This window comes from Dermacentor albipictus, chromosome 4 (assembly GCF_038994185.2).
Source record: "Dermacentor albipictus isolate Rhodes 1998 colony chromosome 4, USDA_Dalb.pri_finalv2, whole genome shotgun sequence".
Lineage (NCBI taxonomy): Eukaryota > Metazoa > Arthropoda > Arachnida > Ixodida > Ixodidae > Dermacentor > Dermacentor albipictus.
In genome coordinates, this window is record NC_091824.1 from 102,167,017 (window position 1) to 102,193,537 (window position 26,521).

Here is a 26,521-nt window from a genome sequence, read left to right on the forward strand (position 1 = left end):
CTTGTAAGGATTGTTCGCAACCATTTTAATTAAATAAACAATTCCGCAGTAATACTGCGCGCAAACGAGCAGCAGAAGCAAAGAAAGAAAAAAAAGGTCGTCGAATCGCGCAGCCGGCGCAGCGCGTGCTAGCTAGCGTTCAAAATGCGCGCGCCGTAAACTGAAACTGGAACGAGTTAAATCCATCCGCTTGGTGCGCAACAGTCAATTTGGCCGCTGTGCTCTATGGGAGTGTCCGCTCTCGTTGAATTTTCTTCTCTATGCTTTCAATCAGTTGCTAATCATCTGGCGCCGAGTCTCGTCCATTACAGTTGGTGACGAGGCAAGCAGCGGACCGGCGCAGGCTCGACGAATGCGCGCGGCTCAATGCCAGAAAGGGTCGTTATGGGAGCAGCGATTAAAGAGCGACTCGGTTTGGAAGGAACATTGGGTGAAAAAATGTTTTTTTTTTATTAAAGTGAGACAGATTCAACGAAAACAAAATTCCTAATCAATTTTATGTATGTGTGACGAGTAAACAAAATACAACTGTAGTTTATGTTATCATTATCAATAAATACATATTTTTCAGCGCCCATCGTAAGAGGTGGCGTTGACACCGCTATGTCAATAGCAATGCAATGCAGCTCTTGAAGTGTGAAGAAAGGCGCGCTCGTAAAGTTCCCCTGTTACAATACGACCCCTTCATACGTTGTGCTGTTCTGCTTGTGGATGTTTCTCTGAATTTGGTGACGCGAGTAGCTTCATCGTTTCTTAACCTGTTCGTTGCAAAGTAATGAGTCACGATCGCCAGATAATTGTTTACTTTAGTTGTTTTCGTTCGACTGCGCAGGCCAACGGGCTTGGCATCCGACGACAAGACCAGCACTTTTCACCTAAAGCTTTCGTCCGCCTCCAAAGAAAGTATGTTCTGTGCAGGAGCGCAATTTCGACAGCCGTACGGCTGGCCTTTTCCTGCATCGCTTTCCACGCTGAAAACTCCAAGCGCCGATCAAGTAGAATAGTGGGGCATTTAAATATACAGCTCTAATGGCAGGCCGCCAAAACAAATTTCGCGCCTTTGTGAACAAAATGCCATCACTTCTGATCTGAACGGAAGTGCTCCCTCCTCACAAAAATGGCGCCAAGTACCATGAATCGCCGATGAACTGCCATGTTTTTTAAAGTATGGGCTACTGTGGAAGCTTCGCTTACAGGCCTATTTACCTTACGGGTACGACATGGGTACAAGCGCGTCATGGGACAAATACGTAGACCGTCTTGACATACACTGCGAAGTCAACAAGCATTCAAACGAGGAAGAATAGCGGCCGGTTTTGCTCAGTTCCTGCAAAAAATAAACGAACAGTCTCAACGCTGGTCAAGCCCGAAAGGCCGACAGCTGCAACCTGCGATAGAATCAAGAAAACGGTCCGCGAACAGATGCATCCGAAATTGTCTCTACTGTACGGAAGATATTTATTATAGCGAAGCTGCTGTTGCGGACCCTGTGCAGTCATTGCCGGACTTGGCTGATAAGGGGCCACGGGACTTAGCGAAACAGGAAATGAAGAGCTCAAAAGGGGGAAAGGGGTTTGAGTAACCCCTTCGCCCCTTTGAGAATGCTACCTTATACGGTTGTCACACGGTGCATTGTCGGCGACTGACCCGGATCGGCATCGAACGGGCTCGTCATCATAAGGCCGACTCTGAGCTGCGTGCCAGAGATGCCGCTTTTACAGGGCGGCACTCCTAAAGCATGCTCACCACGCGAAGCACGCAACAGCGAAAATGAGATGAAAGAAGGGTGGAACAAAATATTTACAATATAGACTGCTCGCGAAGTTTGACACCCAAGGTGTAACACTCGGTTTAACTAACACAGCTTCACTGTTCGACCATCTTCACGGGTTGGAAGGGGCGGTGGTTTTTTACAAGCCTAACCAATTTCAATGTGACACCGTCACAGACTAGTTGACGGCGCTGATAAAACTGTCTGAAAACTACAGTTTCAGAGACAAGATGCTCCCACTGGACAAGAGACCGTTTTATCTTTGGCATCAGCATCGAGGCGGTGCGACAACGCCTACCGGCAGAAAGGAACCTGTCACTCGCTGTGGCGCACGAGATGGCTGTAACAGCAGAAGCAACCCAACGACAACAACGAGAAATCACGACACAGAGCCAGAGTGACGCGAGCTGCACAGGCGACGCGACCACCCGCGAATCTCACTCAAGGGAATCGGCTTCTTCCAGAGAAGTCGCCTGCTACCGCTGCAATGGTAAGCACAGTTCTGAAACTTTGCAAGCTTCGTCATGCGACATGTCACTACTGCAACGACCGGGGCCATATCGCTAGAGCTTGTCGCTTTAAAAAAGAATCGCCCTCAAATCAGAAGCAAACTGTTGCACAGACGCCAAGAAAAGAAAAACAAGCACGAAGGCAAAATCAGACAAGTATAGCGCTTCACAAAGCAGAACAGCTTTACTTGGTTAACAAAGTTCATGAGCACGAAACGTTTATCACCACTGTATTGACTCAAGGAAAGGAAGTGCAGGGGCGCGATTGGGGACAAATGGCTCGGTGCTCTTGTTTGGTGGCGCCGCGCGCGATTTGCCTACCCCGCGCCGAACGCGCGCTCCAAACAACGATCTACGATGGTGCCCCAGCTGGAAGGAAACACACGGGCGTCACACTAGCTGGTCAGAAACGCTTATAGTGATTCAAGACAGTGCAGGCAAAATTGCACTTCAGAATACTGGAACTCAGCTCGTGACTTGGACGAAAGCGCCACTTGAGATGTTGGGAAAGGTAATATACTATAGTAGTGAGCAAAGAAGTCAGCTTAAGGCCCTAGGAATTCATTTTCAAGGATTAAAAAGGTGTCTGAAGGCTCAGAAATTGTTCAGCGCTTTCTATAGTTGTTCGCAAGCGATCTACCAGGCTGCACGCATGATCCAGTGCACATAGATCTAAAAGACGAAGCGCATCCGTTATTTTTGAATAGCAGAACAGTGCCGGTCGCGCTGCGAGATGGCGTGGCAGCAGAGATAGAGGGACTAGTTAAACAAGGTGTGGAAACCAGTACAGTCCTCTACTTGGGCAACGCCCATCGTAGTCTTGAGAAAGCGAAAGGGTTCCATAGGCTTGTGCTGTGATTATCGCAGCATGGTGAATAAGGTCGTTCGAAGCAATGTCTAAGCTTTGCCCACAACCGAGGAAGTGCTTGCATGACTAGGACCGAGCAAATTTTTGACGAACCTGGATTTGGCTCAGGCCTATCAAAAGCGTGTTGTGCATGACGATCAGCTAAAGTCTTTACTGTGAACACAATGGGCCTTTTCGATGATGCAGTCCTGGACTGTCTGGAAACCGTCTGTGGCTTCCGGTCTGACTAGCCCCCACAGAAGAGGGCGTCACAGTCACCTGACCCACCTGTCGGGGACTGCCCGAAGTTTCGTTCGAAAGCACCGTAACCGGAAGCCACTTTCCCGGTTGCCGTCGTCTGTTTAGCTACTCGTACATAGTTCCCTCCCCAGGAAATTTGTTAGCCTGTCCTCCGAAATCCCTTTGAAGATGAGGCCCGCGCGGCCGCGCACTTTGGCCTCGTCGCAAATCGCTTTCACGACAGACGAGCGCCGGCAACACGTCCCGCGGCGTCCGCCAAAGGCGTCTACCACGACGTCCGCGATTCGCATGGCCAATGCCATAGTAGACGCCGCGGTTGTCTCTTCTCTGTACGGAGCGGCGGGCGAGGAGGACATCGAGGAACCGTAGCAGCCGCCGGAGGACGTCCCTGCTTCCTCACCTCAGCCCCCCGCCTCGCGCCGCAGAAGAGGGCACGCACCTGGGCGGCGTTCCTCGCTCACGCACGCGAGATTGAACCGCGTTCACACGCTTTCACTCATACGGAACCTCACGGCAACGGCAGAAATGCGCCTGGAGTGTCCCTGTAGTTGCTATCGCAATAAAACGCTGCGTCTGGTCGTGTTGTAAAAAAATGGCTGTGGCTTAGGTAAGGTTAAGCCCAGGATGCGAAGCATACTAGCCTTTATTTTAGTTGTTGAACCACTGTTTAGCCTGGCGAACTGCTGTTGCTTGGCTATATTTGGTTCGGCTAGACGAAGAAACAACTCGTGCGTTACTCTGCTTCGCCTTGGACGCCCCGCATTGGACGCGGTGAGCGTCGAGCAACGCAGCGTTCGGCGCGGCAACGAAATGTGCGCCTGAGCAAGCGACGCACGCCTGAGCCTTAGAAACAGCTCGTTTCTAAGGCAACACCGCATTCACTAGAGGCGCTTTTGTACCGCTTTGAAGCATCGTACTCGTGGCTCAGTGGTAGCGTCTCCGTCTCACACTCCGGAGATCCTGGTTCGATTCCCACCCAGCCCATCTTGCAAGAGTTGAGCCAAAGCCACTTCTCCTCTGTCGTGACGTCACGGTGTCACGTGGTATTCAAGGCGACAACGCCGCGCCTGAGGAGCTGGGTTGAGCTCTCGTAATATGCTTCGCATAAAAAAATGCGCGTGACCTGCGATAGAGTGGCAGGTGGAGAGGGCAACGAGCGGCGCACGCAGACAGGAAAATGGTTCTTGCGTCAGTGACGCCACGTGGCGGTGGCGGTGGCGACAGTCGACTGCGAAGTGAGAGAGACGGCGATGGGGGAAGCTCGCCCGGAGCTTCGCGTATTGCGTGGTATAGGCCTAGGACGTAAGCTACGGCCGAGGATGCTCACCAAGCGAGCAACCAGGTGCGCCGTGCGAAGCGGCGGGGGCAAGGCGTTCGACCGCGAGTGCTGCTTTCCTCTGCGGAGAGGGTGCAACGTATTTGGGTTCGCTTTGTGTTATCCATCTATAACACTTACTGGCGACAAGCATGCTACATCTTTAGGTATTGTATTAAGTGCTCGCTTGTGTCGTTGAGGAAGTCGACCTAAAGCGCCACACGTGTACTTCCCACTGCGGCTTGTTATGTCTTGCAAGAAATATGACCCCTCCTATTATATATATATTAATGCATCACCAAGTGTGCCTGCTACAGGAGCGTAACATGCAGCCAAACTTTTCTAGGTTGCTGCCTTACCGTGGAAGTGGTACGTAAAATCACTGATTTATTTGATTTGCGTGCGCGTGAAAGAATGGTTCATTGTTAAGTTTCACCACGCAAAGCCTTGTGAATTATTGCGCTTCTCATCACGCTTTCGTGCGCCGTGCTTTTCGCCGAGACTGATAGTTTCTGGGCTCGACGAGTCGTGTGGCTGCTTTATTGATTCAACATGAATATGAAACATCCAAGGCAGCAGCAGTTCTACGTTCTGCCACTGACGCAGACCATGAGACAGCACTGGCCTCTCATTGCTCGTCTTTCCCAAGAGCAATTTGCATGCGATCTGCGCATTGAAGCGGTAAATCATCGCGGCTGGGAATGTCCGAGGCCGCACGCAAAGCGCGCATGCGGTAAATGCACCGCTCGCACTCTCCACTGAATCATGCAAATGCGCGCTCGTATTAACTACAGAATGCCATAAAGAAGCGCCCACGATGGTCATTTCGGGAGCAGTGCTGGAGATTTGTGAAATGGTTCATGCATATATTAGGTGAAATCCTTCTCACTTTGTCATTCTTTTTCCTTTTGCAATGTATACAGCCCGCCACAACGACAAAAAACATTCATTACTTGCTACTTTGTCAAGGAGTTTATAAACGTAAGATATGCAATAACGTAAACAATTGAGGCATTTGATGGAGCACGTATAACGGCCACGGATAGATTCAAATGAGAACGCTGAATAAGTTGGTGTATTAAGCACATCGTGGCTCGTTTACCTATTTGGCGTTTTTCTTTCTTGTCGTTTGGAAAGATAAACAGTGCGATACATACAGCTAATAAACGTTTCACGTTTTCATGCCTGTGATGAGGTACATATTGCATAAGTTGCAGTGAAATACCATAAAGTCACAAATCAATCTCATTCCTTAGACTATTTGCCATGAGAGCATCTGAATACGGTTACAGTATACGACGTCGTTGGAGACAAATTATCTGAACATCTACTTACATTTATCAGCTATACGTGTGGCGGTATGCCCTATCCTGCAATATTTCGAGTAACCACACTATGAACTGTATTCGCAACGATTTAAATACAGGATATCCCGGCTAAATTTGGCCAGAGGTTAAAGATACGCAAATGCCATGTAGCTGGACAGAAGAAAGGTAATGTTCTTTGCCGTCGCTTGGAGTTACTCAAGCTATCTTTTCATTTGGTCTAATTAGATAATTAGTCCTAATTATTTTTTCAGCATATCAAATATTATAATTAGACGAAGAGTGTCAAGGAGAAAATTGCACAGCAACATGAGAAACTCTCGTTACAGCTTTCTGTTGCCCGATAGGTGCTACACTACAGTGTTTTTCTGAGCGTGAAAGAAGCCCGCAAGTGCACTCAAAATTGCCGCTCGACTGGCCGCTCTCGGCGCTTTGCGTGTACTCGCGGGCTTATTTCACGCTCAGCAAAACACTTTTATGTAGCACGTACTGAGCCACAGAAAGCTGTATCCGAAGTTTTAAATGTCACTCTATAATTTTCTCATTGACATTTCTAATCTAATTATAATGTTTGAACAGTTCATTAATTAATCAAGAGTAATCTAACTAGGTGGAATGAAGAAAGAGTACCTCCAAGCGATGACGAAGAACATTATATTTGTTTTGTACAGCCACGTGGCATTTGCATAAATTTTCAACTCTGAGGATGATGATGAAGCAACATTAACTTGGCCTGAAATAAATCGGTGGTGCACGCAGGCACCAGACGGGGCGGTTCCGCCCCGAACGCAAGCATTGCAGCAAGTCGGGTGAAGTGTCTGCCGAACATAGGAGGAAAATCATTAATGTCGTCAAGGTAACAAAGACAGATGGTCCATTTGTAGCCTAGCAGAAGAGTCCATCATACGTTCAAATGTCGCTGGAGCATCGCATAGACCAAAGGGCATGACTTTGAACTGATAGAAGCCATCCGGCGTGATGAAGGCCGTCTTCTCGTGGTCCATTTCATCAACTGATATCTGCCAGTAGCCGGATCGAAGGTCAATGGACGAGAAGAATTTAACTCCATGCAAGCAGTGTTAGGCGTCATCGATGCGTGGCAGTAGGTAGACGTCATTTCGGGTGATCTTGTTTAAATGGTGATAATCGACGCAGAAAGGTTAGGTACCGTCTTTTTTTTTTCACAAGTACGGCAGACGAAATCCAAGGGCTGGGTGATGACTCGATGACCCCTTTGCGGAGGATTTTGTCCACTTCTGCTTGGATGACTCGACGTGCAGCATGCGGTACACAATAGGGACGCCGACGAATAGGATTCGTGTCACCAGTGTTTATACGGTGGTGAGCAACAGATGTTTGGCTCAAAGGCCAGTAACCGAAATAAAAGATGTCAATGTACGATTCAAGTAGAAGACGTATTTCCGTGGCCTGTGGTGAGGTGAGGTCAGGTGCAATCATTTTCGCTAGGTCATCCGTTGAGGAACCAGAGCTGTGAGCTGCAATTGGCGCTAATAAACCACTCACGACATTCAGACTCTCAATGTCAAATTCGGAACCACTAGAAACGCTAGCCAAGAACATGCCGATTGGAATCACTTGAGGGCACAGGCTGAAATTCAGAAGTGGTAGAATGACGTCGTTATTAGTAACAGCGACCTGCGTAAGCGGAACAGCAACGTTCGGGTTCAAAAGCACGTCGATGACGGGGCGAAGCACATATTCACCATCCGAAACCTAAAGTGACGTAAGTAAGCCTCGGGTGACAGACGCAAATCGTGAAGCGAGCACAAGTGCGGTGGAGTAGTGCTCGGAGCATCGGCGAGTTGGGGCAGTTCTAACTGAAGAACGCCGGTCGCGCCGTCGATGGGTGCAAAATGAGTGGATAAAAGGTCCAATCCAAGAATGTTGTCGTGAGGGCAGTTGTCGATGACAGCAAAGAGAACAGAAGTAGGGCGGCCGTCTATACTTAAACGCGCAGTGCACATTCCAAGAACAACCAGTACGCCGCCGTCAGCCCCACGAAGCACTCGGGCAGCTGCTGGGATGAGGACCACCTTTAAACGTTTACGTAAGCTAGCACTTATCACAGAACGTAGGCTTTCAGTGTCTACGAGTGCTTGGACAGGTACTCCGTCTATTTTAACGTAAATTACGCTTCTCCTTGTGGGCACAGAGAGTGGATTTGCTGCAGTAGTAGGCGATTCAGCACAACCTCCGATGGCTGCATTTCTTAGTTTTCCGAAGGGTGCGGCCAAAAGCCACAGGGGACGAAAGGGGACATGGCTGCGGTGAATGGGAAGATGGGCGACGTGTTTGCAGTGAGTGAGACTGGTGTCCGCACGGTGATAGTGATTGACTGTACCACGTGTTCCTAGCAGTGTTGTCGCCACTGTTAGACTCGGCGGTGGGCAAAACATTGCGAATATTTCTATTAAAACAGCTCAAGTTGGTCGGCGTGCGAGGTGTTGAGGGCCACGAGTTGCGACAGTATCGGGTGGCATGACCAATGTGGCGACAGGTGAAACATATTGGCTGGTAGTCCGTAGTTCTCCTCTCAGTCCGGTTGCGATAACGCGGAGAGAAGCGTCGGGGTGTAGCGAAAATAGAAGAAGGGCTTTCATTAGCTCTGGGATTGGTGACAGCACAGACAGAATGTAGGCCAAAGTTCTCAAGTTCCTGTCGAACGATGGCTTGCATGAGGGGAAATGAACAAGGGGTAGCATCAGGATTACGCGAACAGAAAGCTGCGGGTGCCATCGCATCTAGTTTCACATCACTTCCTCAGATGGCCATGCATGCTGCTGTGCAGGTTGATTTTCACACATCGACGTTGTGGCACTATAGGGAAGTCTGGCGAACTGTTGCAAGACACGTCGGCTTTTTGCCTCCTCGAATGTCGGCACTCTTTAATGATGGCTTCAACTGTAGAACAGCTTTTGCACATGAACAGAATAAAGACGTCGTCAGCAATGCCCTTAAAGGGACACTAAAGTGAAAAATGGTTTCTTCTGCATCAGTAAATTACCGTTCTACAGCACCAAAAACCCCACTCTTACAACGATAAGACGTTTGGTAAGCCAGAAAAAGCGCAAGAACGAAATACGGGTGGTGACGCCTACTTAAGTTCCCGCACCTGGGGTCTGTGACGTCTTGGAATTTGATGCCACCTTCTAGGGCCTACTAATTATATATAGCGGTACAGATTGACTACATTGTGTACTAAAGGAACCAAATATTAAACATGGCAAGTTTCGGGAACCTTTATTCAGCGAACGCGGCCCAAATACGAAAACATACTTTGGAATCTCTGACCTCACGCTGACGTACCGGCGCTGGGGTTTCGGCGCGAAATTCATATACTGATACTTGGACCTTCATTTCCTCATCTAATAATCAAACTATCTTTTTAAATGACTGCCTGCAGGGTTCTCATACAATGCTTCATTAGTCCAAACTGATTTATCGTTTCGCTTTAGTGTCCCTTTAAGCACATGCCCGACCTTTTCAGCTTCTGTCATGTCGCGATCCTCTTTACTACAAAGTGCCAGCAGATCCTGGATGTACCAGACATAGGACTCCGTGGGCGATTGGGCTTGGGAGGCCAGTTCCACCTTTGCAGCAATTTTACGACCGGCTGGTTTGCGAAACAACTCTGTCAACTTCTATTAGCATTAGTCCCAGCTGGTTAGCTCCTCTTCCTGGTTTTCGTACCACACCTTTGCCGTGCCTCGTAGGTACACCAACATGCTAGCTAGCATAAGCGTAAGGTACCATCTGTTGGTTCCACTCACGCGTTCATACATAGCCACCCACTCTTCAACGTCGGCACCATCGGTCCCACAGAAAGTTCCAGGATCCTTGGGTTGCACAACCACAACCGAAGGCGACAGTGACGTAGGTGGCGACGGTGACATTGGAGACGGCAACGACGTTGATCCCACATGCTCACCATCATTTATGGTGTGGACGGTGATGCAACGTCCACTGCGGAGCTCCGTTTTCCGCCGTGGTCCCCCGCACCTCCCACCAATATGTTACGGGGATGTTGGGAGTGTGTAAAGACTGTATTTACAATATATATACCGGATAAGTCAGAGTAGATAAGGTGACTGGCCACCAACAACACGCAACAGCCAGCGTCTCGCAATCTTCTTCTTCCTCTGTCTTCTTTCATCCTTCCATAACAATATTATAAGGCAGGAAGTGTCATTTTGAAAGCATAAAATTGTGCCAGCTACTTCCTGCCATATTAGAAAAAAGTGAAAGCGCATCACAGGCACTTACAAATAATGAGCGAAAGGTAATACACCAAGGAAATAGTTACAAGCACCGGAGAGCGAGAGAGAGAGATAGTAAAAGAACCCTTTAATGAAAGGCAGAGATTTTAGCCGGTGTATAGACTCCACTGACATGCTACTCTGCGTGGAAAAGGGAATTGGAGAGAGAAAGATGGAAAGATAGAGGCACACCAAAAAGGAATAAGTTAAAAAAGATTAGGCAATGAGTTTTCTCACTGATGGGCAACGGCGTGCAATTATAGATTCCTTCAGTGTATGCACCTTCTTACAATGAGGTGACAGAATAGCCGCGTGAAAGGTACATGAGGGTGGCTGAGTAGAACTAAAGTTTCTAGAGTTGACCAATGTTTTCTAAGTATGGAAATGAGAAGTTCATTGCACGCTTGTGTTGCGTGAGGCCGGCTAAAGGGCCTAAGACACAGTCGAATGATAAAGGTTTCTGTGTAAGCGAATGCATGCGACGTTCACAGAACGCACGATCATCAGCTTACGCTCGACACTCCAACAAAATAATTTACAGGATTCTAAATGAGCCACAGTTGTTGCTGCGTGGACTTGTCACTTTACCGACGTGGTACCCTAAGCCGTTTCCGTAGGCGATGTTCAGGCGAAGGCGGTAATGTGGAGCTTCCCGATGGCTAAGAATTCTGAATGGGAGTCTGGAACAAGCACCAGACGAGGTGTACATAAACACTCAACTTCAATTTTAGAAAGGCCCACAGTGCGATATTGTCATGTTGTAATGACAGAGAAGAGCGACGCAGTGTGAGAATTGTAACTTAATATTTTAACTCATTATTGGGGTAACTTGTGCCCAGCATTATTAAGTAACACTGAGGCACAACGATAGCGGCGAGCAACGCCAGCGATCATTGAAAATTTGATATGCGGGTAAAGCGCGCCGGATAATATACATGACTCGTCGAAGGTTCCAGCGTAATCGTTTGTGCTCCCGTGCCGAAAAAACATTTGATTCAGTAGATATCAGCAGCCTTAGAGGCTTTGCGTAATCAAGGAGTAGAGACCGCTTACGTAAATACCGTGGAAAATATCTGCAGAGATTCTACAGCCACCTTAATTATACACAAGTAGGAAGATACCTATGAAGAAAGGGGTCACACAAGGAGACACGATCTCTGCAATGCTATTCACTACGTGCTTGGAAGAAGTATTCAGGCTAATAAACCGGAAAGGTTCAGGAGTAAGGATCGACGGCGAATAATACCTCAGCAACCTTCGGTTTGCCGATTACATTGTTATATTCAGCAACACTGTGGGCGAGTTACAACAAATTATTGAGGACCTTAAGAGGGAGAGTGTAAGAGTGGGCTGAAGTTTATTATGCAGAAGACAAAGATAATGATAAATAACCGGGCAAGGGAACAAGAGTTCAAGATCGCAAGTGAGCCTTTAGAGACTGTGAAGGAGTACGATTACCCAGGTGAACTAATCACAGGGACCCCTGACCAAGAGAAGGAAATTCACAGAATACAAATGGGTTGGATCGCATACGGCAAATATCGTGAGCTCCTGACTGAGAGTTTACGGTTATCATTGAAAAGAAAAGTATACAGTCAGTGCATTTTATCGGTGCTGACATATGGCGCAGAGACTTGGATACCGACAAAGGAGCTTGAGGACAAGCTAAGGATCGCGCGAAGAGCGATGGAACGAAGAATGCTAGGCATAACTTTAAGAGACAGAAAGAAAGCTGTCTGGGTCAGAGAGCAAACGGGTATAGACGATATTCTAATAGATATTAAGAGAAAAAGTTGTTGCTGGGCTGGTCATGTAGTGCGCAGATTAGACAACGTTAGACCATTAGGGTGACAAAATGGGTACCAAGAGAAGGGAAGCGCAGTAGAGTACGGCAGAAGACTAGGGGGTGCGACGAAATTAGGAAATTTGCGGGCGCTAGTTCGAATTGGTTGGCGCAGGACAGGGGTAATTGGAGATCGCAGGGAGAGGCCTTCGTCCTGCAGTGAACATAAGTAGGCTGATGATGATGATGATGATGATGATGATGATGATGATTCTACTACATGATGCAATGCCAACCAATCCACTGTCGCCGCCTTTTACGCTTGCTAACAATATAGTGACAGCGGGCAGATGATACGACTGAGAATGGTATAGAAAAACAGAGAAAGAGCGGAAAGAGGAAAGGGGATGCTAGACATTGGAGTCACTTGAACTTAAATTTCGGCTCTGCCGAACTTCTGGATCATAAGTCTAATAATATAGCTCTCCACCTGCAGTAGCAGCAGGGAAGAGAGGGCTGCTAGAAATCCGTGCTCCCACAACAGCGGCTCCACCCCGGCGAAAATAAGTTCACAGTTAAGAAGCTGAGTAGTTTGATAACGCCATAACTGCTGAGCATCCGGCATCCAAAGGGCAGTGACCACTACGTAGAGTACCTTATTTTATTCGTGCAAAAATAAAAAAACGCCCGCATTTCCAAAACACAATGACCAGAGACAAGCTGCCGTGGAACCACTTAGACTTTCGTTCCGTGCTGAGCTTTTCCTTTGTTTACGGAATTGCTTTTCTCCCACTGGCACTCTTTCCAAATGCGCCTTTCGTTCCTTTCGTTTCCAGCTGGCGTTTTCTATATAGCTGGAGTACAACTGCACATAAACTAGCCTAGTGTAATTTCCTCCGTTTGTAGGATTTCCGCAACACTGATGTACTATACTCAGGGCCCTACATATCGACTTCTCAATTTATTCGCTCTTGCACTGCCATTTCTTGTAGTCTACAGGCGCCCAATTCGCAAAGGTTTTGGTTCGTAAGTGCTTTCTGACACGGGTCGACCACCTCCGCCGATAAGGTAAGCTTAAATTGTCGTCCCCGAGATTGTAGCGAGAAGCAACAAAGAAAACGCTAATGATATGTCCAGCATAAGGATTATCTACAATTTGTTCTTACGAACAACTGCAGCGTAATAGCGCTTTGTGAATACAGGCCCAGGTAAGCTCAGATGGTAGAACGACCGCCCCTGAAAGACGTTGGCCTGGGGCTTGATTATCGGAAGCGGACAATTTTTTCGTAACTGTAAGGCGTTATTTGTGAACAACCTATATCCGTTACCTTTGAAGGTAAATGCTACTCAGGACTCTATATCACTCTTCTCTCAATGAATTGCGCTAAATAACTTTGTTAAAAGATTGTCTACCTCTGTAATGTGAGCATCTAAATGTAACCTCTTTTTTTTACTGTTCAGCCAATGTTCAATATGATACCGCCAATAATACTCTTGATGCCAAGCCCTGTTTGTTGTTTCTGTAGCATAATCTCTAACCGTACAGCCCCTCATTACATTCAGTTCTCCGACAGCCTTTACATGTCAATACACAAATTTGAAATGAATCGCATTTCGTGACCGAAGTTCACCCAACTATACGATGGGCTACTTGTAATTCGACTTGTAGCTCAAATAATATTTGCCAGTAGTTTCATGTTTGAAAAAGAAAGCGATTAATTTTTTTCTACACCCGCGATACAAGAATAATACAGTAACATTTGTTTCTTCTGACGCCAAATCGTTTTCCGTTCGTTAACAAGGGAATCTTCAATGTTGAAAACGTACCAAAAAATTACCAGCCTTTCTTGTGAAAACCACTTCTCATGTAAATTCGGAAGAATATGATACTGAAAAAGAAATATGCTTTCACTAATGTATCCTAAATTTCTTAAGCAATAGCTGGCTTACGTATCATAATAAAAGATGTCTTCGAAGAAAAATATTACTTTTTAACATCTCAGCGCGCTTTTAGCTCGCCCTCAAAAATCGTAATAATGGTCACTATGCCTTTCTTTTCAAAAAACAATGGCATGTGATTACCTTCTCTACTAAAGGCCAAGAAGTAATATTTTGTGCAAAATATTGGTTGCATGCCACATGATCTAGCGGGTACTCCTGGCGAGACATTGCGTGCCTTTGAAAGCACGCCACGGGCAACGTGAAAACAAGGGCACCACTACCGGCAAAAATAACTCCGTTCTTCTGGGAGAGAAACACGCGTACGAACTCTTCAAAAAAAAAAAAAAGATAGGGTGAAGGGAGTGGTGAAGCAGGGGTGGGGATGGGAGGCTCAGAGCTTTCTGCGTGTTTTTCCTGCCTTGTTTCTCCATTTTCCAGGTCTTGCAGTGAACATAAAAAATGGATTACTGCGGCCTTCCAACGACAGCAGGAAAACGGGTAACAGTGAGAGCGCAGATGGCGCTTGAAAGACCCCTCCCCTCCCTCCATCTAGTGTCATAACAACTCCTTGACGGCTGCGCAGGATTGCTAAACAGGGCTTGTAATTCTGTCTTCAAATGTTTATGAAGTTGATGGAAAAGCAGAAACACTGAGATGTAGTAGCAGGTGACACTCTTGGGTCTCCTTAGGCTCCTTTTGTTTTTAGACAAATCTACAAAAGCTTTCATTCTTTACAGGCATCCAACCCGTGTTATCGGTAGGAGTTTAATTAGGAAATAAAAGGGGGGGGGGGCTATTCGTTCTTCCCATACTTTACACAAATTACGTAGGGACTGCAGTCCGTAGCCATTGTTCTACTATTCTTTAAAATGTAGGGTTTTACCTGCCGGAATCCCATTCTGATTATGGCGCACGCCGAAGAGGGGGGGTGGAAGGGTGAGGTGCTGCTGATTAATTTTGACCACCCGAGGTTCTGTATATGTGCACCCATTGCACGGTACAGGAGCGTTTTTTCATTTCGTCCCTACGTAAATGCGGTCGCCAAAGCCGGGATTTGATCCCGCGCCCTAGGGCTTAGCAGCGCAATGCCAAAACCACTACGCCACCACAACGGTCTGACTACCTCTTCTAACCTTGTACGCGTGAACAAATCGTTTTCATTATTCGTGATCATTTCTGAATCTCCACGGATAGTGGGGATATTAAAACATCGTCTGAGTACGCCAGCGTCACAAACATCCTGTCAAGCTCATGACAAAAGAAGATTCTCTGAATGGGTTCTTTTTACTACAGAGAAAATTTCTTTCTAGAGTATCGCTAATTGATGGCGATGGTATTTGCACAGCGACACTCGATGTGAAACCCAAATAACAAATCTAAGTTTTTTTTCACGCACATTTGGAGGCTTGATTTGGCACCTTTGACTATTTACTCAGTTTTGTAGCTGAAACCTGCGGCAGAGTATCCAGGAACGATCTTCCTGAGTCGGTGCATGACACAAAACAAAAAGGGAGACTTGAACTTTTCTGTGCGCTTTAACGTACTCTGTTGTGACGCTGTTTCATGAAAATAATCTTCATGTGACGCGACTCAATGTAAGCCGTTCTTTCTTAAGGATTGTTCTGAAGTGCTTGCGATGTTGTTTAAATACTTACGCTATACTTCATGTTTTTTTTTGTTTATTTACACCAACAGCTCATAGGGAATTGTTTTTCTGCAATGAGCGTGCCGACTATGCGGCATGGAAGAAATGTGGTGCTGTAATTGCCAAAAATTGTTTTGGGATTTTAGTATCATGCCATATCTTTAAAAATTTGATGACTTCTATGTATACATGTTGATGAGTTCAGTTCGGATTCACGTTTTTCGGTTGGATTAAAGTTCAGCTGTGGAGCAAAAACAATAAATGTTCAAACTGGTTCGTAGCCTACTCAACTGGTTCATTCGTGTTAAAGCGGGCTCGAATAAACAAAAGAAGGAACATTATCGTGCCTCCGGTCCAAAAACGCATGATACTTTTCGAAGAAACATAGTTTCTTAGTTCATTTGCTTTCGCAAGGGTATTACCTCGAAAAAGTTGTCGCGAAAATCGTGCGCCATGCACTGTTGCATCGTGTTCTGGGAACTTGCACTTTCAGTGAGCTTTGTGGCGCCCAGTGCACCAGTGCAGCATTTTAGCGCGATAGCGTTCCCCCAAATTTTCTCCTTGTTCTTGTAGTTGCCACAGCTGGTCGCCCATACTGTAGAAAAGGACTACATAATCCTGTTTCAACTACCGCTGTATTAGGTGTTCATTTTATTTTAGAGGAAGAACGCACCCACTTATAAGAGAACACGTAATATCGCAGTGAAATTGCCTGCTCGGCTGGTTGTTACATAGGTAAAATCCGAGCACGAGAACTAGACAGGACGAGTTAGGCACAGCTACGCGCATTCCGCATGAATTGTGCACCTGTAATGGATGTGCGTCGCATGGAGGTGAGTTTCGAAGTAATCGGAGAGGTCAGGACCACCAAACGTGGGATGCGACAGCATGAAAGGCGGACTGGAGATAGAGTGATGCCCTTTGAGAGGTGTCATTAACGGTAGGAAATTATTTCTAATTTTGCCTGGAGGTAGTTTATTTCTTTAGTAAAGGTGATGTCGTAATAAGAAATACCACCAAGATTTTTTATTTTTTTTTTTGCTACCATTTGAGGGTGACGCTCTTTAAAGGAACAAGGGGGGTTTCCAATTCGGGTAGAAGTGCTTGCATGGATGTTGGGGAATTATTGGAAGCATAATTTTTCTGTGTTGATAGTGACTCTCACGGCGCACCAAGCGTGAGAAAACACGAATGCATCGCGTACGTAACCTTACTTCTTGGGCCGAGTGGTCGGTCGTGGAAATAAGAATGACCTTTCGTCAGTGCATGCCTGTGTTGACACACTTGGCCGTTTCAGGATGGTAAAGAGTAGGTCAATAATAATAATCCATGGCAAAAAACTTATTAGCGAGCCCTTAGGATTTCTAATTTAAGCTGCAGCTTACGTCCTGCTGGCACTAGAGCGCTAGATGACAGCTTGTTATTGAAGGAAAGCGTGTAATAAAGCGCAACGGTTTTTAAGGCAGTTCGGAGATCTGAGAAACTTTAATATTATGGGATGTCAAGCGTTCTCGAGAAAACCTTTAATATCAAAAGCATTAATCAAGCTGAGAAAGGTATGTAGGTTTTTATATGTAATTTCCCCGAGTGTTTTGCGGAGTTTATAGGAGTCAAGGGGCCTGCACTCGTATGAGTGAAACGAAACTGATAGGATGGAGCAAGGTATTAGAGTAGAAGAAAAAATACTGACGAAAATTTGAAAGTGTAGTTCTAAAACATTTAAAAAAGTGGAATTATTTAAATTATACTAGTATTGTAAGAGGGTGGTCAGTTGGGTTAGGCTGCAAAAGTAATGCGACCTTATCGTCAACGAAAAGTAAGCAAAATTTTATGCAAGAATTAAATATGAAAAAAAAACGCAATTCCTTTATGTAAAAAAAAATTTCACATCGGAAATGTGAGTCCGGTCGTCCCACCACTGAGCAGAAATGAAGGATATTACATGTTCAATTTCTCCAATAAGGAAAGGCGAGTGGTTAGTCGGATTGTGGTAAACTGTAGCCATTAACTGCTGAAATGAAGTGCAATATTAATTGTAAGTGGATCTACATAAGAAATGTGTGGTTAACAACTAAGTGGAGTTGTGCAACCAATGTCTGGACATCAGAAGCAGTCGAGTTTCTTGCGTGGCGTTCTGTTTTCCAAATTGGATTTGGAATGAGACGCCAAATATATTTCCTGAAGTAACGTAAGTTTGAGCATGTTGGTATTCCATTACTGCATCTAGCGCACAACACAAGAAAGGACAGAGTGAAAACCGATGAACTCAGACAGCACCTGTCATTGTCGGTTTTCGCTATGTCCTTCTCTTGTGTTGTGCGCTAGATGCAGCAATAAAATATATTTCACTTTCTTAACCTGTGTGAAGTCGCTTGGATGTGGATGTCCTCGAGTTCGAGTTCTGTTGCTTTTAGAAAAAGGCCTACATATTGGCCTCGTGCGTTTATGTTGAAATCGTCCAATCTACAGTTCACCAGGAATCGCTCCCACCTAGCCGTGGAAATCATCATCATCATCATCATCATCATCATCATCAGCCTGGTCACGCCCACTGCAGGGCAAAGGCCTCTCCCATATTTCTCCAACAACCCCGGTCATGTACTAATTGTGGCCATGCCGTCCCTGCAAACTTCTTAATCTCATCCGCCCACCCAACTTTTTGCCGCCCCCTGCTACGCTTCCCTTCCCTTGGAATCCAGTCCGTAACCTTTAATGACCATCGGTTATCTTCCCTCCTCATTACATGTCCTGCCCATGCCCATTTCTTTTTCTTGATTTCAACTAAGATGTCTATAACTCGCGTTTGTTCCCTCACCCAATCTGCTCTTTTCTTATCCCTTAACGTTACACCTATCATTCTTCTTTCCATAGCTCGTTGCGTCGTCCTCAATTTGAGTAGAACCCTTTTCGTAAGCCTCCAGGTTTCTGCCCCATAGGTGAGTACTGGTAAGACACAGCTATTATACACTTTTCTCTTGAGGGATAATGGCAACCTGCTGTTCATGATCTGAGAATGCCTGCCAAACGCACCTCAGCCCATTCTTATTCTTCTGATTATTTCCGTCTCATGATCCGGATCCGCAGTCACTACCTGCCCTAAGTAGATGTATTCCCTTACGACTTCCAGTGCCTCGCTGCCTATTGTAAACTGCTGTTCTCTTCCGAGACTGTTAAACATTACTTTAGTTTTCTGCAGATTAATTTTTAGACCCACTCTTCTGCTTTGCCTCTCCAGGTCAGTGAGCATGCATTGCAGTTGGTCCCCTGAGTTACTAAGCAAGGCAATATCATCAGCGAATCGCAAGTTACTAAAGTATTCCCCATTAACTATTATCGTTATTTCTTCCCAATCCAGGTATCTGAACACCTGCTGTAAACACGCTGTGAATAGCATTGGAGAGATCGTATCTCCCTGCCTGACGCCTTTCTTTATTGGGATTTTGTTGCTTTCTTTATGGAGGACTACGGTGGCTGTGGAGCCGCTATAGATATCTTTCAGTATTTTTACATACGGCTCGTCTACACCCTGATAGCTGAAATTCTGAAATAGCTCTCTAATTCTAATTACCATTAATTGGTTCAACAAACTTACGTTCATTAAAACGAAGCTCTAGAATTTGCCAATATTATTTAATATCTTCAAATGCTTGCATAAAACTTATTTGCGACCAGTTTTTCCACGGCTGAAGGCTATAGATATCTTTCAGCCGTGGAAAAACTGGTCGCAAATAAGTTTTATGCAAGCATTTGAAGATACTAAATAATATTGGCAAATTCTAGAGCTTCGTTTTAATGAACGTAAGTTTGTTGAACCAATTAATGGTAATTAGAATTAGAGAGCTATTTCAGAATTTCTTTGTGGCGAGGCTATATATGGCTAGGGCATTTCTGTCGTCCGTGAACAATACGCGAACTAGCTTGTTCGCGCCCCACAGCGCAGCCGCGCGAGCCCGATAGTGCGACTGCTCGCGCGTTCGTCGTCTTCGTCTCCTTGCACAATTGGCTCCGTTGCCGCTCATTGCTTAAAGGCTAATGAGCCATTCATTTGCAAGAGGGAACTATCGTAATCATCATTGTCATCAACAACTATCATCATCACCATCGATGGCTTGAGCGTCGTCGTCTTCTTCCACAGCTTGCTCCATTGCAGCTCATAATTCCAGTGTGTAATTTCGTTTCTCTTCTGTCGTCGTAATGGGGAGGCTGCGTTAAAATTTTTACAGCGAAGCTGCATATGGCTAGGGTTCGCCCGCGGCAAGCACTGCATGCTCGCGTTAAACATAGACGTCAAAGACGTAATCGTCAGCGGTGCAGTCGGCGCGTTGCAGAATATCTAGTACCGGGAGGGAAGCGCGTGAATGCCGTTCGCGTATGGATTCAGTTTGACGTCCCTCACTCCAGTCGCATGGCGCGCGTCAAGGCAAAACCGCTCGTGCAGTTAGCTTGCAGGTGTGGCATAAAGATCAAGACCGATTGGGTGCCCGTAGAGTTCCGCACCATCACCGTCACTTTGTGCAGAAAAGCGGGGCTTGTCTTTCTGCACAAGCAGTTTCCCATGGTTCAGGCCAGTGTTGTTACCGTTCACAAGTCGCAGGTTGGTGGTGTACTCGGACGTGGTGTACGAGTATGGCCGTAGGTGCCCTCAGAAACTGGTCCACGTTGTCCTCTGTAGGCATGCCGACATCAACCGGCTATCCCTCCTCAACGCCAAGGGAGAGCACAGCTTACACCATGCCCGAGAGAACCTGGGCCACTACTTGCTGGACGAGTTCGGGGGCTAGATAATGGCCACCTTCCCACCGTCACCAAAGCATGTGTGCCTAGTTTCGCCGACCCGAAATATACGTTCTCGCTGGTGGCTCTCAACATCGGGTCGCAGCGTCTGCGCGTGGTGGACGTGGTTTGCGACGCCCTACTCCGACAGGTATCCCTATTGTATCTCTCCGAGACGTGGTCCGATTTCTTCGTTCAAGTCGACGGCTATGCCGGCGTCGCATGCGCCCGTCGAGCCGACTCGCGATTTGGTGGGGTTGCCATATAGATGAGAAACGACGTAGCCGCCGCCATTGAGCGGTACGGCGTTTCGTACACCATCCAAGAACTAGAAAGCTCGGGATTTTGTGCCGCTACGTGTGTGCCGCGAAGACCGCCGAGTCGATGGTCGTTGCCACTGTGTACGTTCGACCCGCCTCTTCTAAGCGTGACGTAGAGGACTTTGTAAACGCCCACTTTTGATGGCTGCTTGATCCAGCCGATGACGACCAAACCCCAGTCCTCGTTGTTGGCGACTTCAACGTGGACGTGGCGCGGCCAGATGGCAATTGGCTGCCCTCGTTTATGCCCGAACGGTTCGGGCTAGAGTGCTACACCGATCCGAAGGCGCCAACGACCATGAGGCGCTTGTGTTTGTACTTAACCTTCGCCAAGGATCTGTCCACCGTCCTCACCGAACCCTTGGCCGTCTTACATAGCAATCACAACGCTATAGCAAATTGCGTAAAATAATGAGCACCAAAATATTTATGTATCTCTTTTTTGTACATTATTCCACCTAACAGCTTCGCTGGTCATCCACCTTCACAGAGTGTAATAGCTGCCGAACGTTTTGTTGTTTTTTTTTGTGTGTGTGTGATGCAGCTTTTGTAAAGTATTTTAACTGAGGCTTCTTTTGGCAGAAAATAGAAATTTCAGTGTTTTGATTGTCAGAGTTTCAGAATCACTAACGAACCTGTCGTAGCCGCGCGAGGTGAGAGCAAGAGATGCTAACGTGCCATTGACCCAGATGTGAGCAACTTGCGATTGAAATTGAGGTTGCGATCAAGGATTATTGAGTACTATAGTATCATTGGTTGGCGCGAATTGTGGTTACTTTGTAAACGCTGTTGGTCCGTCAAACGGGGACCAAAGTCAGCGCTTCGCAACAAAGCCGTCGGCAATGCTTGCGAGCGAGTGCATGATGTTAGTGATGCAAATTTGCATTAGGTCAGGCCATGGTTTGAGTGGAGCATGAGGTGGTGTATAAACTTGGGTGATCAAATCAAATCACTTTAATTCAACGCGGTAACTGAAAAATGCAGATGTTGAGGGTCACAAAATCCACAAAAGTGAAGTGCGAAACCGAGTGTCGCGCAGTTCGCTGCAGCTACCGCTTCTGAGGTGTGCAATATAGATATGTCGAGCCCAATAACGGGAGCGAATAAGTGTGCGCAGTATGCGCTGGCAGTGTGTACAGGTGAGCCAGCTAATGAGACCACTGTGTATCCCTGCGTAGAGCCACGTGACTGTTATAGAGGCAACACTGTGCGCTGTGCAACGAATTGACACAATATATGTCATTCATTCTGGTCAGCACAGTGGGCCTGCACGGTCGCAGAATGACGCTGGGTGATCGCTGGGTAAATGAACCTGTGATCGAAACGGTGCGGAACCGTCCCGCCAAAAAGTTCCCGTTCAGGTTTGGTTCCAAAATGGCTAAAGACATATTGGATGGATTCCGTTCAGCTTCGGCTAAAGATACCGGTTTCGTCCCGGTTCTCGTGTCCATTCTGGATTGGTTCGATGCCCTGCTTACTAAGCGCCTGAAGTGCTTTCCACAGTTTTTCGGTCAGTATACTCCTGTTTGTACGCGGAATGCGCCCTAGATCCTATCGCAATATCTTCTCACTCCGCTATATGAAACGTTTTCAAATGTCTTAAGTTGCTCGACATGTTGCAATAGGCTACGTTTAGGAGAAAGAAAAGAAAAAGAAATACATTCGTTCTTAGTGCTCATTTTGCGCAATATGAGCAACCTCTTTTAGCTTTCAAGTTCCGGTCCAGTCCAGTCCCATTCCCCCTTTTTGTTACAAGTGCTCTTTCATGTCCGCTCAAAATCCGTTAACGCACCCACAAAGCTTCCAGACAGAAAAGGAAAGCGGGTAAGGATCAGCACACACTGCTTGCTAGCAGTGCAGAAGAACCGACTCTTACTAAAGCTTTCCCCCTTTTCCTTGTTCGTCTGGCGCCGGAAAACAATGGGAAGAAGAGCGGCCGACGGGAAGGTAAAGGCGACACTGGTGGTGGAACGAGGCACAGCAGTCCAGACAGGCAGCGAAGGGAGAAGAATCGGGAACTCGAGCAACGAGCATTGTTTAGACGGACACGGACAAGCCGTTCGTCGAGCTGTCGCACCGCTTGTTTCGGTGGCGTACCCCGCCGGCTCTATGCCCACGCACGCAGGAGGAAAGGGTTTGCGAGAGGGGTGTACACCCGGCAATTTGCGCACGAGCGCCTTGTACTGGATAAACCGAGAGCTCAGTGTGTTCGTTCGTTCGTTCGATACGCTTGTCTTCCCTTGCATCGCAAACGCTTGGGAGGTCAACCGTTGCGCTGCTAGCGCGGCAGGCTAGCCAGAAGGCTCGCGGGTCAGAGCGCAGAGCACGGAGACCCCGACCCGCCAGAGAGATTCGTCACGCTTTAATCTAGTCCCCTTCGCTGTAGTGACAAAGCCAGCAGCTATGCGAGCTATTGCCGCTCGCTTCTGTTTTGTTGCTTTGCCAAAGTTACACCGATCTTTTCGTCGAAGCGTGACAAAAGCCCGGAATGGGCGAGTCAGTCTGAGAGTACGTGAAGTTTGGTGCCTAAACTTAGACTCATTCCAATCCTTCCCTCTCTCTCCTAATGCGTGCGACAGCTCGTATGACATTTTCACTATGAAGGCATATGGAATAAGAAAGAAAATCCCTGACGAGTAGGTCCGTGTAAAACTTGAAACCTCCAAATATGCTATATGAACAAGGGCCCGTTCCTCAAAAAGCTCCTGCGCTACTCATGTTCGTGAGTACAAATTTCACCCAATCATTAGTCTGGACTTATCATTACCGAAGGCAATCCTTCAGTCGTAAAGAGCAGTTACGAAAGAAAAAGTTGGTGAATTGGTCTCACAGTTATATTGGACGGGGAAAGGGAGGTGGAGGCAAGCTTCTACTTCGAGGCGTGTGGGCGTGTTAAAAAAAGGGGAACAGACGTTAGCTGACAGTTAGCGCTTCGTCGTTTCTCTTCTTACTTGGTCTGCCCTTTGGGCGGTTTATATTTCGAACTCAACTTGTTCGGAAGTCTAGCTCGTTCATTAGTTGCACCATGGCTGCCGATGATAACTAAAGAAAGAAATAGTATTCTGGCAATTTTTTTTATTTCTTTAGTGACACGAGCGTCGAGTGACGCTTTTGTTTCTTGCACAGCACTTCCCGTTCACCTCCTGAGACGATCGGGGAGGAAATTCAAAATGAATCAGAAAAGCTATAGTGCAGTGCACAATCCATGGCTCACATTATATATATGAGAGCATAAGTTTAGTTACAAGTTGAGCTGCTGAAGTGCCCGAAATAATTAGTACTAATTAGAAATTACTGATTACCCCTCACCGAAACCTACAATCGTAAACTTTAGAGGCCCGGCAAATGAGAATGACTTTGGCCTGAAATTCCTGGAAACGCCAAAGTAGAACGCGGAAATAATGACGTACTAATGTGGTCACACACAAGAATGTGGTACGTTATCTAACCGGTTAATTAATGTAAAACAGTTCCCTGGCATAGAATGAACGTCTGCCTAGCAGAGCGAATGTGACGTCACTCCCTCCTCTCTCTCGCTTCTCGCCCGGTGCGCAGCTGCTCGCTCGCTCACTTGCTCGCAACACCTGCGCGCGTGCGCTCGTTACATGCTCTGACATCATCACCGGAGAAAGCGCGTAAGGTGTGCTTCGGGTGCCGCTCACTAGGGTGCTGGGGCGCCGCACTAGGGTGCTAGGGTCAGGTGGCGAGCGCTGCGCTTCCTCGTCACCCTTCTTCGCTCCTGGCCCACATACAGTGCCAGTGCAAAGACATTCGCTCGCTTAACCTAAAGATCGAACCCCAACGCCGAGGTGCGAGTGCCACTACGGGACACCTAAGTCAAGAATTAGGGCCTCCTACCAAACTTTTTTTCCTTTTGCGGCACCATGCATAGAAACAGCCAAGAAAGCCCTGGAAATGACCACACTACATTTGCAGACAATAAGTGGGGCACTTGCACCGCCGCTGTCAAAAGGGGGGGGGGGGGGCAAAGTATGTCATTCGCCCCCTCCGTTTTGAAAGCGACCGCTTTCGGCTGCATGCTAGAAAGCCCAACAAAATTGCAGCTGAAGCTAAATTTGCTTTCTTAATAGAGAAGAGAGAGATATATAGGAGTCGTAAGGAAAAGGCAGAGTCACAACATAAGTAATGCTTTTCTTTACTACGCTCTGCTTGGACAGTGAGGATTATCTTTTGTGATTTCTCGGGACGCCCTGTAGTGGACGACGCTCCATCTTCAACATACACGCTCCCAGTGCGGAGAACGTCTGGAGCTGTGAAGTGGGCACCATAACAAATGTCAGCTTGAGCAACTTGCATCACGCCCAGTTTTTTTCGACCGTTAGATCCATGTTCTAATCAGCTTGCTACATTTAGCCTGCGGGCGAGGGTGAGGTAAGGAAAAAATATTGCAATTAGCCGCGCCCAACAATTGTGTGCCTACGGCGTGAAATCATTGGATTATCAAATGCTGAAACTATTTATCTTTGTTCAGAGATAGCCTATAGCTTTGAAGTCTCAGTATCTTATCATCTTAAAATATCTAATCAACCTCTTGCGGGTATAACTGTCGAATTTCATTGTGTCATCACGATTGATCGTAGATATGTTTCTACAAATGACCTTGGTATAACGTGCAGATCAATTTCAATACCAATAGAACCCTGACTTGAATTTTTTGTACAGGCACGCGTCACTGCTGACTCTGACAATTTCATTTTCAGGCTGTGTGTAAATAAGAGCTACATTATATAATACGTGTGTCCCTGCAGGAGAAAGAACAGCAGATATCTCGTATTTCGAAAAAATGAAGGCCCCTTTTTGGTGACGTGTACTGATAATTTGCACTTTGTAGGTTGCTTATGTGCTCTGAAAACACTTAATGAACAGTCGCTTTCTACCAATTTTCGTGTGTTAAACGTAGCTTTCTCCTCCGTTATCCTCTGTCCAATATGCGGTGCACAGTGCATACATTTACTCGAAGTACGAAGCAATGTTCTGAGTGACCAGCGAGATATGTTTATTCTGTGTAGGTTCACTACAGCCTTCGTAGCAACTTACTCATGAAAACGTTCCAGGGTCTCATACTGCCGTTTCTCAAAATGTTTCCCAGACTCATAAAACAAGAGTATGATAGGCGGTTGAATTACCGTGAAAAAATTTGTAGGACTCTTAAGCTTCGCCTTTAAGAGTGGAACGCGACAGCATTAAAAGATCCCTGACTGTTTCTCAAGCTTCCAGGCAGCTTCAGCTTATGTAGGCGTAATGTTTACCGGGAAACGCTGGCGGTGAAAGCTATGCACGAAGGCAAGCTTTCTAGTAGACACGCGGCCTGGTGCGTGGGCCGATCTCCTGTTATTGGTTCGCACTTTAATATTTCAACTTGAAAAGAGAGAGAGTAAAGGATGCATAGATAGACAGGGAGATTTACCAGAGGTTGTTCCGGTTGGCCACCTTGCTCGAGGCGAAGGGTTAAGGGCATAAAAAGAAAGAGTGGACGGGAGTGATAGAAGGAAAGAGACACGAACACGAACAAACCCCGTACACTATAGAGCGGCAGGGGGCGACGTTCTTAAAGTTTATCGCGAAGCCCCGTAGGCCACAGGGACCTTAAGTAAGGCCTTCAGCGCGGATGTTTTCTGGGAACACTGACATAAAGCTTTGAGTTCTGGTAGTGGATGATTGCCCAACTGGTCCAGTACTCTGCACATCACTTGTCTCTGGACACTATATAGCGGGCAGACACAGATAATATGT

General features: G+C 46.8%; 1 long non-coding RNA gene across 1 annotated transcript in view; it reads left to right on the top strand.

Annotated features, from left to right (window-relative positions):
• The first annotated feature begins 2,062 nt into the window (after positions 1-2,062).
• LOC135904600 (uncharacterized) overlaps positions 2,063-26,521 on the top strand; it is a 498,596-nt gene continuing 474,137 nt past the window's right edge. Inside the window, exon 1 of the long non-coding RNA XR_010565165.1 lies at positions 2,063-2,261. This is a non-coding gene — a long non-coding RNA (uncharacterized lncRNA). The remainder of the gene's footprint in view (positions 2,262-26,521) is intronic.